This window comes from Lepidochelys kempii, chromosome 2 (assembly GCF_965140265.1).
Source record: "Lepidochelys kempii isolate rLepKem1 chromosome 2, rLepKem1.hap2, whole genome shotgun sequence".
In the NCBI taxonomy this organism is placed as follows: domain Eukaryota; kingdom Metazoa; phylum Chordata; order Testudines; family Cheloniidae; genus Lepidochelys; species Lepidochelys kempii.
The window spans coordinates 101,416,710-101,433,285 of NC_133257.1; positions in this window are offsets into that span (position 1 = coordinate 101,416,710).

A 16,576-nucleotide genomic window follows, 5' to 3' on the forward strand; every position below is an offset into this window, starting at 1 on the left:
CAGGCTACCAAGGGTCAAGCAATAGGACAAGCTAGCCCAAGGGAAGCAGTTCTAAGCATGGACAACTTTCTGTTCCTGTGTTCGGTTTGAATAGAAGTGGGGAACCAATCAAGACCCCCAGAGTTCTGTCAGTCAGACCAGAGGACTGGAGTCCTTTGCCAGAGTTGAGCTTCTAGTTCTAGCAACTGTTGGCAGGTCAGAACTTACAGGCTCCTAAAAGCCCTGCACACTGGTTTGAGACCTGTGGGCCCTGACTGGTGTTCACAACCTCTCACCCCCGCCCCCCATTATTTTGGTTCCTGGAGGAGCAGTAGTCACGCATCCCCCTGGTATTGCATACAATCCCTGGCCCACAGTGATATATAAACTTAATGAAATGTGGTCCCCAAAGATATTGCATGGGATTGCAATGTATGTCACATAAAGCTGTACATCAGAGAACATATATTGTGTCCCATAACTTTAAAAAACCCGATAACCATTTCATTATCATTGTTTGCACTGTTGTTGTAGCCATGTTCGTTCCATGATAGAAGAGAGACAGGTGGGTGAGGTAATATCTTCTATTGGACCAACTTCTGGTATTGAAAGAGACAAGTGTTCAAGCAACGCAGAGCTCTGCTTTGAAGAAAGAAGAAAACTTGTCTCTCTCACTGACAGAAGTTGGACCAGTAAAAGATATTCCCTCACCCACCTTGTCTCTCCATTATTATTATTATTTATGATTTGTATTGCAGTAGCACTTAGAAGTCACTATCATGGACCAGGTCCCCATTGTGCTAAGCACTGTACAATATCAGAGCAAAGAAGACAGTTCTGTATCAAAGACCTCATGAACCAGCATTATTCATTTAAAAGTTCAGATATTTCTTTGCACGAATGAACTAAAAACAGATATTAAATTTATTGGGCACTATTGTTGGAAATGGCAAGACTGACAGAATAAGCAAAAAGGGTAAATGTTTCTGTTAACTGCTTTCCCTTGTGCAAGTGAACAAAATAGAGTGGAAATTACTTATCCAAAATATGATCTAGATTTTATGTCAGGGGAGGTGGTTCATCATTATTGCAGTGCTATTCTTCTTTTTTGCTCTGCAGATAGTGATCTGACTGGATTCAGAAAAATATATTTCAAAATTGCAGTATTGGCAACTCCAAATGTTAAAAAGTGATGAGTCGGGTGCCAAAAAATCATGAGATTACAAAAAAAGTTGGGTCCTTTTTATCTGCTCTCTGGTATTTGAACATTTAGGATGCACTCAGGTCACAATCTCAAGCTTTTCTCTGAAACCATGAGGGCTAGAAAGTTCCTTTTTTTTTGTTTTTAGATGAAAGCTGAGAAGCTATTGTCCCCTGGAGCGGGAGCTTTAAGTAAATCACCTTACTTTGTGAGAGTTGGCAATACTGGGAGCCAGTAACTTCGGAATTCCCATCTCTAAAAGTGACTTTGCTGTGTGTCATTGATCCAGACGGTTAGAGGGAAATTTTCAGCCAGGATAGAGCCCGTTCTCATTTTGGCAGGTGTAATTTGCATCCACAAAGTAAATTGCAGGCACATATCTAAGTGTGGGCACCTCGAAAGGCCTGATCTATGCTCGTAATCAGATCATTTAGGGGTGACAGTTTGGATCCACAGTTCATCTGTTCTTTCACTTGTAGGAGCCATTAAAACCCCTTTGAAAATTTTCCTCTTAACCTGTCATATTTCATTTTCTAAGTCTGTAAAATGGGAATAATAGTGCAACATATATCACAGGGATGTTGAAATGATGAATTAGCTAATATCTGTGCAATATTTTAAACCCACTTGAATGCTGTGAATGTACATACACCATGTACAGGGCATTAAGTGATGCCAGCTTAGATAGGTGTCTTTATCCTTCATACACTGCACAGGCCTCACAAGTAGCGGAAAACATTTTTTTTTAATTGAACCTCCTGGGGGGGAGGTCCAAAGAAGAAGGACATTTTCCCTAGTTTTGCAAACTTTTTCTAGTTCTGTGACCCCTGTCAACCTCAAAACTTTTTGGAGGGGTTTGCCAATTCACAAACTCTCTGAGATTTGTCCATTCATTTTTAATACATATGGGGGCAAATACATAGGTCAACTCATCTGCTGTCAGTCATTGAATGGAAAAGAGCTACATCTTGTTAGGGTGAATTTCTGGCATACTGAATTTTTTCCTACAACACTATCTTTCTACCATAATGTAATGCTTCAAAAAATTCTTCATATTGCTTGAAGACTACAATTGTTATAATACACACCAACAGTATGGGTTATTTTAATGGACATATTGCTTTAAACTGAGTTTTCACCATCTGTTCTGTCCCTAATTTTGAATGCAAAAAGAACATATTTCACAATTACATCTGTAAGTAATGATATAAGTAATTTAAATGCATGTATATGTTTGCACAATGTAGCAGACATCTGGATTTTTTCCCACTCATACATTTCAGACACAAATCAAAGGAAAAATCCACTTACTCCTCATATAGCAAATTTCCCTCCATTTGGTGAAGTTGTTTCACAACAAAGAAGGTCTTTCCTATAAGATGAGTCCCTGTACCTAGGAGTTCAAGGCTAGCTCAGTACACTAAATCTCAAAAGTCATTTTTACAGTGCTTTCCTTGTCTTCATCCAAATCCCCTCTGGCTTGACTGACAGTCTGGCAGATGCAAGACATTAGATCAATCAGTTTCAATTGATGTTCAGTAGGAGACAGGTCAGATTATGTGGGCCAGTCAGTATGTGTTTCCAACACTTATTTCACTCCTTCCTATTTAGGCAGGCTTCTGTAACAGTACCCTGTTTCAGAATGTACCCTGGACCACTTAGCAGAAAAAGGAGGTGTAAGAACAGGAGAGGTTACTGGGGCAGAATGTTAGCACAAACCTCTCTGCACAAAATAGCGGAAACATTTTGCAAATTACTAACTCTTTTGCTACAAGTCCACACAGATCATTTTGGCTTATAGTGAGAGGGAAGATGGGGAGACGGTAAATGTTCACCTCAGAGGGATCTTTAGCTGTAGTGTCATTTACTTTCAGATGTTCGTAGAGTCATTGTCATGTTATGAATTAATCAGTCTAATTACAGTGTGTTCAACATGATTAGTGCTCACATGACCCGCTGTTGCTCTACAAAAAGATTTATAGGATGAGCGTTCTGGACATAAAAAAAAAACCTTTTTGAAATCAGTTTTCAGGGAAGATCTGATCTCAGATTGTCTTAAAGGTGCCACAAAACCAACATATATTTAATGGCACCAGAATTCTTTATATGTCTTATCCAGTTTATATTATGTGCCTATCATATATCCCTATATATATATACATACCAACTCTACTAATAAAATGCCAGTGATACTAAAAGAACTCTTCACAATCAAAGAAGGAAAAAGAAGAAGAAAACATTGTTGTGAATTCTTAAAGAAAGTTGCTAGAGTTTAGACCCCTCACCTAGTCCAAATTGCTAATAAGGACCTGAGGAACTTCTAATTTCTGTAGTGTGAATCATTGCTCTTTCATACTGATATATATTATGGCTGGGTATATGATAGAAATGGATTTGCATAGAACTTCTACTGTAGTTTGATAGTGTTCCCTGTTATTCTGCTCTTTGTACCATATTGAAATTCTTATTTTTTGTAAAGCGGAGTTAGCCAGAAACAATGAAAAGCTGATATATGACAACTATTGCTAAAAGCTCTGAGAGTTGAGAATGACATTGGTACGTTATCAATTAATATTTAGGGAATCAGATTAGAGAAATGTTTTAAGAAAATTGGAACCTTTTATGGCACTGCAGATTCAGATTTTCCTGCACATCTTTTGAAATTCCACTTCTATTTAGCAATTGGTTCCATTCACAGCACACTTTTTCATGGATTCATAGATCCCAAGGCCAGAAGGGACCATTGTGATTATCTAGTCTGACCCCCTGTATGATACAGGCCATAGAACTCCCCCAATATAATTCCTAAAGCAGATCTTTTAGGAAAACATTCAATCTTGATTTAAAACTTGTTAGTGATAGAGAATGCACCACAATGCTTGGTAAATTGTTCCAATGGTTAATTACCCTCATTGTTAAAAATGTATGCCTTATTTCTAGTTTGAATATGTCTAGCTTCAACTTCCAGCCATTGGATCATGTTATACCCTTCTCTCCTAGATTTAAGAGCCTATTATTAAATATTTATTTCCTGTGTATATATTTATAGACTGTAATCAAGTCACCCCTTAACCTTCTCTTTGTTAGACTCAAGGAGCTCGATCTATTTAGTTTATCACTGGAAGATACATTTTCTAATATTTTAATCATTCTTGTGGCTCTTCTTTGAACTCTCTCCAGTTCATCAACATCCTTCTTGAATTGTGTGCACCAGAACCGGACACTATTTCAGCAGCAGTCACACCAGTGTCAAATACAGAGGTAAAATAACTTCTCTGCTCCTACTTCAGATTTCCCCATTTATGCACCCCAGGATAGCATTAGCTGTTTTGGCCACAGCATCACGTTGGGAGCTCATGTTCAGCTTATTATCCACCATGACCTCCAAATCTTTTTCCGAATCACAGCTTTCCAGGATATAGTCCCACATTCTGTAAGTATGGCCTACATTCTTCATTCTTAGATGTATGCATTTTCAGTTAGCCATATTAAAACATGTATTGTTTGCTTGCATCCAGTTTACCAAGCAATTCAGATTGCTCTGAATCAATGATATGTCCACTCTGTTGTTTATCACTCCCTCATTTTTATGTAAACTGCAAACTTGATCAGTGATGATTTTATGTTTGCTTCCAGGTCATCAGTAAAAATGCTAAATAGTGTAGGGCCAAGAAGAAACGATCCCTATGGGACCCCACTAGAGACCCACCCACTCAATGATTATGACTTTGGGAGACAGCGGAGTATGCAACCACATGCAGTAGGGAATCAGATTGTAACTGATTGGTTAGGTTATGCCAGGGGAGGAAGTAGCTAAGAACAGTAGTAGAACTGGTTACTAAGTATTGTGTTTGATTAATATAAGGTATCACTGTCAAGCCAGTAAAAAAGGCCATTCAAATTCATCCTGTATTGTCAGCCTTCTGTTGACATGACAACATTGAAATATGATGTTAGTATGATAGTCAGCTGTGGGTTTGAAGAGCTTATTAAATATACCATATGTACCTCCACAAACAGCACTAAAAGAAAGAAAGCAACATCTGAAGAGAAACAAGGACCATAGACTGATGTGGGAAATTTATATAACATTTACTTACTTAGGTGACCCCTGCAAGCACCTTACAGGAAAGAAATAAAATAAAATAAAAAAGGATCTAAACCCTTCTATTTCTGTAAAACAAATATCATATTTATAAACCAAATTGGATGTGCATATTTTCTGATACCACACCATTCAAAACTTGGGATTTTTCCCCCATTGGTCACATCCTTTGCAAAACTATTCTCTGAAACTGCTCTTACCAAAAACTCTAAGAACCTCTTATGGAGAAATTTCAGTGTCTGTCCACCAGCCTCATCTTCCTTGATCTCACAACTGTTTTGGATGCTATTAGTCACACTTTCCTCCCCCCTGAAATCCCATCCTCCTGACTGTGCTTCTACCTCTCTGGTCATTCCTACAGAATCTCTTTTGGTGGGACTTCTTCCCGTCTCCCCATCTACAAAAGTGTTCCACAGCACTTTGGAGTTTTGTTCTTGGATAACTCCTCTCTCTCTCTCTAGGTGATCTCGGGGCTTCAACTGCCACTTTTATGTTGATGACTCTAAAATCTTCCTCTCTGCTCCTGAACTGTCTCTGTCCAACCAATCCCACATCTCAACTTGTTTCTTTGGCATCTCACTGCCATTTTAAGCTTAACACGGACAAAACTGAATTTCTTGTCTTCTCTCCCAAACCTTTCCCACCTTTCCCTTCTCTATCATCACCAAACACATCACTATCCTTTTTGTCACTCACAACCTTAACCTGTGTGGCATTTTGGACTCTGCCTTTTCTCTAGCCCTGCTCATCAAACCAATATTCCAAATCCTGCCACTTCTTCCTCTACAATATTTTAAGATCCACATTGCTAAAACTCTCATCCAGGCCTTCATTGTCTCTCTTCTTGACTCCTACTTCCCCCTTCTCTTTGGACTTCTTGGGGCCCCTTCCTCCTGATCGGGTTTATTCAGAATACTGTTGCTAAGGTCATCTTCATTTTGTCATTCCTTGCTTCCTTGCTTGTCATTCTGACCGTGTTTCACTCTGCACTGAATCACTCCCTTGGGCCTTCTCCCACAGCATTGTATGAAAGTTTCTTGTCTCTACCTTTAATATCCTTCACACTTTAGCTCTTCCCTGGTTGTCTATTTTTGCATCTTCTTGTGTGCTGGCCTACTGCATGGGTCCGTAGAAGGCCTCACAGTTGTCATATCAGGTGGCAGCAAGGTCATGGCCCTTGAGTCCATGCACAGCATGAATCCACAAGCCAACAACCCAAGTCAAGGGAACAGCTCATGCCACTATAGTCCTATACCCCGCAGTAGTGGCAGCAGCCTAATTTCACCAACTCCTTGACCACATGTAGACGCGGAGGCCTCTGTCCACAAGCCCTGGGATGTTTGAGTGCATTTCCCTTGGCCCACAGCTTGTTTATTCAGGTACTATTATCTTCTGCAAGATCTCACCCTTTATTAGGGAATGTTTTCACTTATCATGTGTTCTTAAGATCACATGGAGGTATAAGCACAGTGTTTGTTCCTTATTGTGAGGTTTAACTACCTTTTTGAGGTTTTGGAAAAGGCCACGTAGTTTCTCTTCATCTTTACCTTTGTAAGAGCTTTCTTTTAATGAAGTATGTTTTGTGTATTTTAGTTCAGTTTTGCATGTGATGTGGTTCTCTCTTGCCCTGAACCGGAAGCACTTGCCAAAACAAGTGGCTATATCCCATTTTGGGGCCACTTGCTGTACAAAGATGTTCTTTATAATCCAGAATTAAGAGTGGGAATACAGATGCAATTTTAAGATGCTGAAATCACTGAAGCACATAAAGTCATTAAATCTGCAAAACAAAACCTAACAGAAAGGATATAAGGTCTAAGTGGCCTGCTGCTACTCATAACAGTACATGGTGCTTCTGTGCAGAATACCCATGCTCACCTACAAGTTCTATAGCTCTCAGTTTGTAAACCAATGAAGATAGAGTGTTTCAAGGAGATGATGAATTAGTCTTTGGGGAGAGGACAGCAGCTGTACTCCTCACTGAACACCCTTCTGGCGTATTTCCTGTACTTTTTAAAAAGGATGTATCTAAGCTGGCTTTAAAAGAGAATCTTTTCAAAGGAGGAAGGTGGTAAAATAATGGCATCAATGACAACATAGGGAAGAAGACAGGTTACTGGAAGCAAAAGCAAAGGAAGTGAGCAGAAAAAAAATAAGATGGAATAAATGAAAGAGTGAAAAAAGAAAACACAGTAAAAAATTGGCAAGCAAACAGGGTGCAGTGCAGAATAATGCTGTGCCATATGTAACTTTACGGCCAGACTGGGACTCACAGCTGGGGGTACAGGCATCTAGTGTAATTGCCTTAGTTTACTAATTAAACAGCCATTGTGAACACCTAATATAAATGGGGAATTCCAGACAGAAAATAGTGGCTGAGTTTTCATTATTGAAGTGTGATCATTTTTCCTATTGCAGTTATGAGAATACATTGAACTGGATGTATATTAATGGATATAACATTAATGGATATAACATTAATGGATATAACATCCCATATCAATGCATTTTTTAATTATTAGCATAAGATGTAGTAGGAACAGGAAAAAGTCATTAGTTTCCATGTGCTACAGTATCAAATGGAAATATAGCAGGATATGTCTCCACAGAGTTGCGTCATTCTAGACATTATTATGTTTCAAGTAGAGCTGGCTGAGCATTTTTTATCAAAATGTTTTTTTCCACAGAAAACACAGTTTCCACAGGAAAATTGTATTGTGTCCTAATTTTTTGATTTTTCCATTGGGAAAATGTAAATGAAATATTTTACTTCGGGTTAGGTTAACCCAAATCTAAACGTTCTGGTTTCTTGAACTGCATCACAACATTTTATTTCAGTTCAGGTTGACATCGGCCCTCTCGTTGAACTGCAATGGTGCACCGTAGGAGTCCCAGGATGACACAGCATCATGAGAGAGATAGTTCTGCCGGGGAGTCTAGCCCATAGAGGAGGGTAGGGGCATTATGCGCATAAACCAGAATTTCCATGAAGCCCCATGGCAGTTCAAGAGGACACAGTTAAGTGATGAAAGTAAACTTAACAGATTGAAACCATTTCTTTCATTTGTAAATGTCAAAATTAAATATATTGGCATTTCAAAATCAATTTTTAATCAAACTTTCTGTTCTGTGATAAATTTAGATATTTCAACTTTTCATCCTGATTTGAGACGAAGATGAATGTCAGAATATCGGTATGTCCTATAGGCTGCAAATTCAAATTTTTGACTAGTTGTAGTTTCAAGTCAGAAAACAAAAACATGAACATAACAAAGATCAAATAGCTAGTAACCATCAAGAGAGTCATTCTGCCACAGATATATATTTTGAACACACACAACTGGCAACCTCAGTGTATGTGAAAGAAACAGAAAAATGTTCATCCTTAATTGTACATCTTTTCTTTTTTGCACATTAATGATCATGCCTATTGTTATCCATAACAAAGCTTTAAAAGTCAAGCCCTTTTATCCATACATCTCTTTGCCCCCCAAAATACCTTGAGTGTTTCAGAGCTGTAAGGCAGCTTAATGCTGAATTGTTCTAGCCACACTATCCATCCCATGTGTTCTAACTAGACAACTAGACATGAGCAAATAGGGCCTCACCCAATTCCCACTAAAGCCTGAGATTTTTTCCTCTCCAAGGCAATGTTGTTGGTTTTTTTTGGAAGGACGTTGAGTTTTTTATTGAGGTTCTTAAGGCAACTGGGAAAGCCTATATCACCACATAAAATAGCCTATTTGTCCCATGGCTACAGAAAGACCATGCGTAATTCTTAGGTCCTACTACTGATGGATATAATCAATCCTTTTTTTAGATAGGAAAATCTGCAACAACCCTTAAATATGCCAAGTTCCAGCCAATGCTCAAAAAACCAGTATGACTGCAAGTTTCTTATTACGTCCATGTCTTTGCCTTTTACATATTTTTATGGCAAAATCACCAATTGATCTCTTTTTTTGGGTGACAAAGATGAACAGAGACTGATGCTAAATAAAGCTGGTATTGAAGAGCTGTTAGAAGGTCTGGAACAGGGATTTAAAATTATCATTTTGATTATGTTTTCATTGTGATGATTGAATTAAAATGTCTCACTTGTAGGATCATCTAACTCATGAGTGATATGCTCTTCCACTTGAATGGGCAAAGTTCAATTCAATGGTACATTTGATCTTCACAAATCCAAAGGAATGAATATCTGCACTTTTTGAGATTAACAGAAATTCTATCTGGCTAAATAACAACTCTCGACATTATCACATTTTACTAGAACTATCTGTTGTTATTACTTCAGTCCACTCGCTTGCTTGTTTCCCCACCATATCCTTCAATTTTACACATGTGGCTTTACTGGAAATCCTACCACTAAAAAAAACAGGTCTCTAATTAAACAGGTGTGATGTCTATCTTGATTCGGAAGTCTTAGTTCCCAATAGATTCCTAACCGATTCATAGGCTCCTAGCCACTCTGTCACACCAGAGTAACCAAATTGTAAATTTGATGGGTTTCATCACTTTTTTATATACATAGTATTATATACATTTTTCGAAGGGGAAGAAAAACTACACAAATACAGTATCAGAAAGAATCTTTTCACCCTTTATGTGCACCTGAGCTTCAATTTTACTTAGTCTAGGCATATCTTCAAATTTTTTGGTGGCCACAGACATTCCAGTTTTAAAGTTGCTAATTCCCAATGGAACAGGCATCATGAAATGGAAGGATATTGTGATAAAAATCTGAGATCTTGAACACCTTTGAAATTTGGGAAAGAGGATTAGAAACCAAATCCAGATCATGAATCTAATTATGTTCTAGTACCGTCTCAATAATGGGCCAAACAAAAATTCCCATTCCAAATTTCTGTGAAGTTTTGTGAGTTTCAATTCCTAACCAAGACCTGAATTTTGTAGTTCAGGTCCTTCTTTAGTGGAGTTTTCATTTGATGGCTTAATAAGAAGCTTTGATGCGTTTTAATACTCCTAACTATATAACATCTAAATAGAGTGGTATCTTGGAGGAAGAGGAGATTTTGTTTAAAAAAGAAAGAACTAGGAACATAAAATAAAAGCCAGATATTTCTTGTAATATTAATTATCTGTAGACTGAAACATCTATATTAGATGTGCCAGCCGACTCTTCTCATCATCTGTTTCAAGACTTCAGTCAGAGCATGACTCACAGTTAGTGAAAGAAAAATTGTTCAGGCTACACAAGGAGTGCATAAATATTATGTTTCACTTGGTATCATAATTAACTGCATGCTTCAAATATTTCTTTCATGTCTGCTTTCACAATAGGTAATATAATTTACCGTTAATAGCATTAAAATGTCTTTTAAAAAAAGTAAATACTTCAGTGGTTTAAGAATGTTTTGTGTTTGTTTTGTACTGATACATATTTTACTACAGGCACAAAATAAATAGGTAGAAAATAATGCGGAAAACTGAGATAATGTATATAGTCCAGAAACTAATGTGTTTTTTTTTCTCCTGCTTGACAATAAAAGCAGTTTGCTTCATGAAATATTGAAAAAAAATCCTACACTTTCAGATCATGTACAATTTTTAAAGATTTCACACAGAGAAAGAAAATCACAGTTTGAAGACAGGATGGTTACACTGGGGAGTTGATACTAGCAGTTTAGAAACCTTCAAACACAAGAGTACCTGTGTTTGGACTACTTTTTCAAACAGATAGTCAAAAATGAGAAATGCTTACTAACCCTTTAAAGAAAGGCAGCTCAGTTTTATCTATCATTCCTGGTGCTCACTGTTCTGACATATAAAAGCTGATGCAAAATACACTCAGGCAAAGAAACTGAACTGCTGAAACATTCAGGCAGGTGAAAAAAATTAGAAATCATAAATTGATGGCATAAGGTTTATTCAGATCCAAACAAACAGGTCCATGCAGAGTAGCGTACTATATTGTATATTTAATTTTATAGAGTGTATGCTATTGGCCTGGTTTTGCTCTCCTTTATACCAGTTTTACACTAGTGTAACTTTATTGACTTCAGTGGAATTTCTCTCTCTTCAATTCTGTATATCAATAGACTATAATATATATACATAGCTATCTATGTAGAGAGAATATATATTACATAGATTTATGATTACGTTTATTTGTTGATTATCGAAAACTGTTTGGAAGTGATTTGGTCTTCCTACCCACTGCCTCAAACAGAATTTGGCATAAACATTTGGATGTAGTCACTTAACTGCTGATCCATCTATTGAAGTTTCATTAGGGAGCCATGTGCATTTGCAAAGGATGAATGGTTTCATTAGCACTGAGACTAATAAACTTATAAAAGTTAATAATGTGAATATGTTTGATTTGGAATTATACACATAGACATTAAGAATCACAAAAAGGCTTGCTTAATAATGCTCAGCTTGCTCTATACTTACACAGGTAGGGCAGTTTTCACTTTTCTGAGACCTTGTAATGAATTATACACATCAGTTTCTCTCACAGATGGTTTAGTGACACTATCAGTGGGTTCTAGTATTACATTATGAGTTTGAAACAAAACCCACTTCTTAAACTCTTTACATGTTTGGTGTCCAGAAATGTTTGCTGGACTTCAGTTGGTTTCCAGCCATGGTAATTTTTGTCTTTAATGCACAGAAATTAGGTTATAATTAGGACAGTCCCATGTTAAAAAGCTATAGCGCTTTGTAGGTCTTAGAGCTCTTTTCTTGAAGAGTCCCCAAGTTAACTGTAAAATAAACCTACTTTGCCATTAGAAACACAGCAGTTAGCACATCAAGGCTTTAGCGCCAGTGCGGGGTTGAATTCATTTGCTAGATTTTAAGGCCCTGATTTCTGAAGGTATTTAGGTGTTGTATTGCTCAGTTGCAGTGCCTAACTGATTTAGGAGCCTAAATCCCATTGAATGTCAATGGGATTTTAGTTCCCAAGCACCTAAATTCTTTTTGAAATGAGAATTAGGTTCTTAAATTAGTTAGGCTTCAGCAACATGGCAGAATATCTTGAACAAGCTGGGCCCTATGTCACATGGCCTATGATTCAGCTATTTTGCAGCCATACTCCTAACAAAAAGAAAAAACCCCGTAGCTTCCCTTCCCTCCCTGCCTGCTGTCATCATGTTGCTGTTACCACATGCATCATAGCCTACATTTTAGCCCTAATGATCACATTCTAATCCCCACATTTGAATACTTGTGATATAGCCTCCCAAAGTGGAAACCTGGGACAAAAGCCCATCCCTATATAGTTTCCTGTTAATGTTCTTTTTATGTACTTTCTTCTGTATTTTTAATTAATTAAGTGTTGGTGAAAGGATTTTGATTGGCAGCAGAGACGCAAAGTCCTCTACTCTATCCATCCACAGAATGGACTCAACATGGGCGCTAGCAGAGCATGTGAGCCCTACCACACTCTGCCAATGTGCCTCAACCTAGATCTAAAGTACTACCTCTAGATAAGTCCATTTCTATGCCTAAACAGGCTTTGGGCTCTGTGAGAAGACTGCCAAGCATCATACCAATTCTGCTTTTGGACCTGTCTCCTTCCACTGGGAACTAGAGTGATTTTGTTTCACAGAGGACACCGTAAGGTTCAGCTAGAAATGAATGACAGTCACTAGTGACTTGACTAGATTTGAACTGATGGCTTATATTTAAAGGCTCTTCTTATAGCCAAAAACTTGAGCCATTATTTTCCTTCAACATTTTTGTTCTATTAGAAAGAGAGCTTGTCTATGATAAACCTAGCACTGGCTTAGTTTTTAGAGTTAACTAATAGCGGCTGCAGCTGCAGGAATTATAAATATATCTGTTTTTGTGTTGGCTGGTACACCAATGTCTCTCTTAGAGTGATTTGTCGTATATCCTCACATCTACTTCAGTCACTTTTCAACAGTCTCAGGTAACTTATGTGAAATTTATCTGTGTGCGTGTTAGATTTCTGTTAAATAGCCATAAAGTGAACTACTAAAAGGAAACCTTCACTTTAATCCAAGACTGAATTCAGACCTGCTGTAAGTTGTGCAACTCCAATAATGGGACATGTCTCCAGATTCTAGCAGGTGTGAATTTGGTCTCCAGTGATTTGTGTGTGGCTGTGTATTTCTTTCCAAGCAGATGAAAGCCAGTACTATCATGATCACTGGGATTAACAGTAGGGCTGTTGGAGACAGGGTTTATTGACTAATAACAGGTTCATTAATGATCTGGATGATGGCTTATTTAGTCTGCAGAAGAGAAGAGTGAGGTGGAATTTGATAGCAGCCTTCAACTACCTGAAGTGGGGCTCCAAAGGGGAACCCCAGTGGTGAATCATGGCCACTGGGAGCTGAGGGCGGCTGTGCAAATGTAAACAAACGGTCAGGGGGCCAGCCAGCGGCTTGCCCTGACAGGCCGCAGGTTGCCCTCCACTGGTTTAGACACAACAAATCCTGCATCTTGGCAGGGAGTTAGACTAGATGACCCTTGTATTCCCTTCTAACCCTATGGTTCTACATACGCAGCCTGAGGCAGATACTCAATGAGGAAATTTTCAGCCCAAATGGTTAAAGTCTGGCATAAGCAACAGAAAGATGGAGCATATAATGGAAAGTGTTAGGCAACCTTAACCATATGTACTACTATCAGCACTGTCTATAATCCTAGTATGTATTTTCTGATTATATTATATCAGCAAAGTTATTATTATCAGTCCAATACAGCTCAATCATATTGAAAAACTCTTTTTTACCTGTATTTAGAAACAGTGACAGTTTTGGTGAGTAAATTTATGATGCAATGTATTGAGTACACATCAGGATTTATCAGTCAGATGACATCACCTTACAAGTGGAACAGGAGGAAAGGTGGCATTATGACCAAGGGCCAAAGCTCTCTGACATTATAGCCTGCAGACTTTGTTGGCAAATGTATATGTAAAAGACTGAGATTTTCCTTGGTCACAACACAAGTATAACATTTGTTACCAAATAAACGGGTAAAACAGTGAAATTTTGACAATATGCTAACAGAATTTAGCTGTGCTGTGGGTTCTGGTCAATACAAATCTAACGCCTATTTTACTCTCCATCAGTTCTTTACAACAGGAAATGGAATGAATGCCCAAGAGAGGACTTAGATCCAGGCCTTTGAAGGGCTATGGATTTTTCAACTGCAGGGATGCACAGGTCTCTTTATACATCACTGTCAGGAAGCAGCCACCCATGGATTATGGTCACTGATAATAGAAAGGACTATCTGAGGAAGATGATAGGCACCAAGGATGCTACATGGTGGTAGGAAGAAAGAAAGGTAAGAGAACTGTAAAAAAATGGGAAAATCGAGCTCCTGGATTTAGTTTCTGCGTCTTCATGGATATGTTTCCAGAGCTCAAGATCATAAAGTACTTATCAGCACTTTGTTTAACGTTATATGTACCTCAGATGATTCAGGCTCCTTTTAAGATCACTTCAGTCTATTTTGACTTGAAGCTGTGGAATGACATTGGTGGAAATTAGCAAAGTAAATAAATAACATTCACGGGAATATTTTTCAATATCTGAGCATAATCAAGACAATATCACAAGCGATCTCTGTGAGTTCCATTGGCTGGATTCTTGTGCCATGCTCCTTATGATTCAGTCTCCTGATTTTGGTAGCATTTTGGGTGTCAAATATAAAGGGGAAGAAATCAGCTCCAGAAATAGAGAGAGCTATGTGAAGAACAATTTTTTTGATTCTCTGGCAATTCAAAAAAAAATGAATTAAAGATTTTTTTTTATTGAATCAAAAAGTTGAAAAACTTAATTTTGAGTCAAACAAAATATTTTGTTTTGGCAAAAATCAAATATTTCATTTTGATTATGGACATTTAAAAAGCCAATTTAAAAAAAAAACAACTAGAGGACATTTTTGAACAAAAATTAATTTTTAAGAGAAACCTCAAAACATTTCATTGAGAAAATGTCAAATAAAATGTTCTGGTTTGGTTTTTTTAGGGGTTTTTTGTTTGTTTTTGTTTTTACCAAAACTATTCAGCAAACCTGACATGAATTCACTAAACATGCTGGTGTCACTAAATATGCATTTTTCAAGGGAAAAAAGTTTTAACAAAAATGTTTCCTCCAGCTCTAAGTCTTCCTTCAGTAATCAAACAAGGAATACTGAGACACATATTGTTATAAACTCACTGCTTAAAAATGAATGGTGGGATTTTCCAAAGCACCTAAGTGACTTAGGAGCACAAATCCCATTGAGTCAGTGTTCATGTGACTTGTGTTCCTAAATGTCTTTGGTATTTTTCAAACTCCTACTGAAAAAATTCAGGAATATTGATCTCTATGTATGCACACCACAGAACCATTATATAGTTTGGTCTTCATGACGCCGTATATATAAGAGACTCTCCAGCACTGAGCTAGCATTTGTTGTTCCAGGATTGAGCGAGGAGCATTGACAGAGTTCTTGTTTACTATTATGAATACTAAATTCCCTTGCTATTTAAAAATAAAGAGGACACCAAACTCCTTAATGGAGTTTTGTACGAGTGAAATTAATAATGAAAACTTTTGGATTTTGAAACCTTTTGATTTCCAGCTGTTTTCTAGTGTGGTTCTTTAATGCATTGTGTCAGTATTACTTAGAACCATCACATTTACATTAAGTCAAATGCTGCAAAGCAAAAAGAATATAATAAAGAATGAGATATGTCAGCTCAGATATATTTACATACATATATATAATATATTTGCCTTTCAGAGATCCTACAGCTTTTAAACAAATTCTGGTCATGTGTTTGCTACCTTAATATTCACAGGTAATTACAATGGGATGAATAATTCACATTAATCAGGTAAGCAGGTATTTGAGATCCAGCACATCTCCCTATCAGACAATGCACAGGAAAATACTGTAATTGAAGCCACTGAGAGAATTCCCCACTGACAATGTAAATCCACAGTAAAGAATAATTCTACGATTATGTAAAATTTGCACAAAAGTCCTTTTATCTTTAAAAAAATGTTTCACCCTATTTTGCTTGACACACCAAGCTGAAAGGCCACAGAATGAGAATCATATACTCTTGGGTCCCAATCCTGCTGAATTTACACAGGACCAAATTCATCCTCAGTGTAACTCTCATGACTACAGTTTACACAACAGTGATTTCACACACACACACACACACACACACACTTCCTATTGTATTCATTCTCTTACTATAATGCTTTACATTAATCATTTCTTCTGTACTGTCTTGGTTATATTTTTAAATCCATATTCTATCACTCTTGGTCACCCTGAGTAGTACC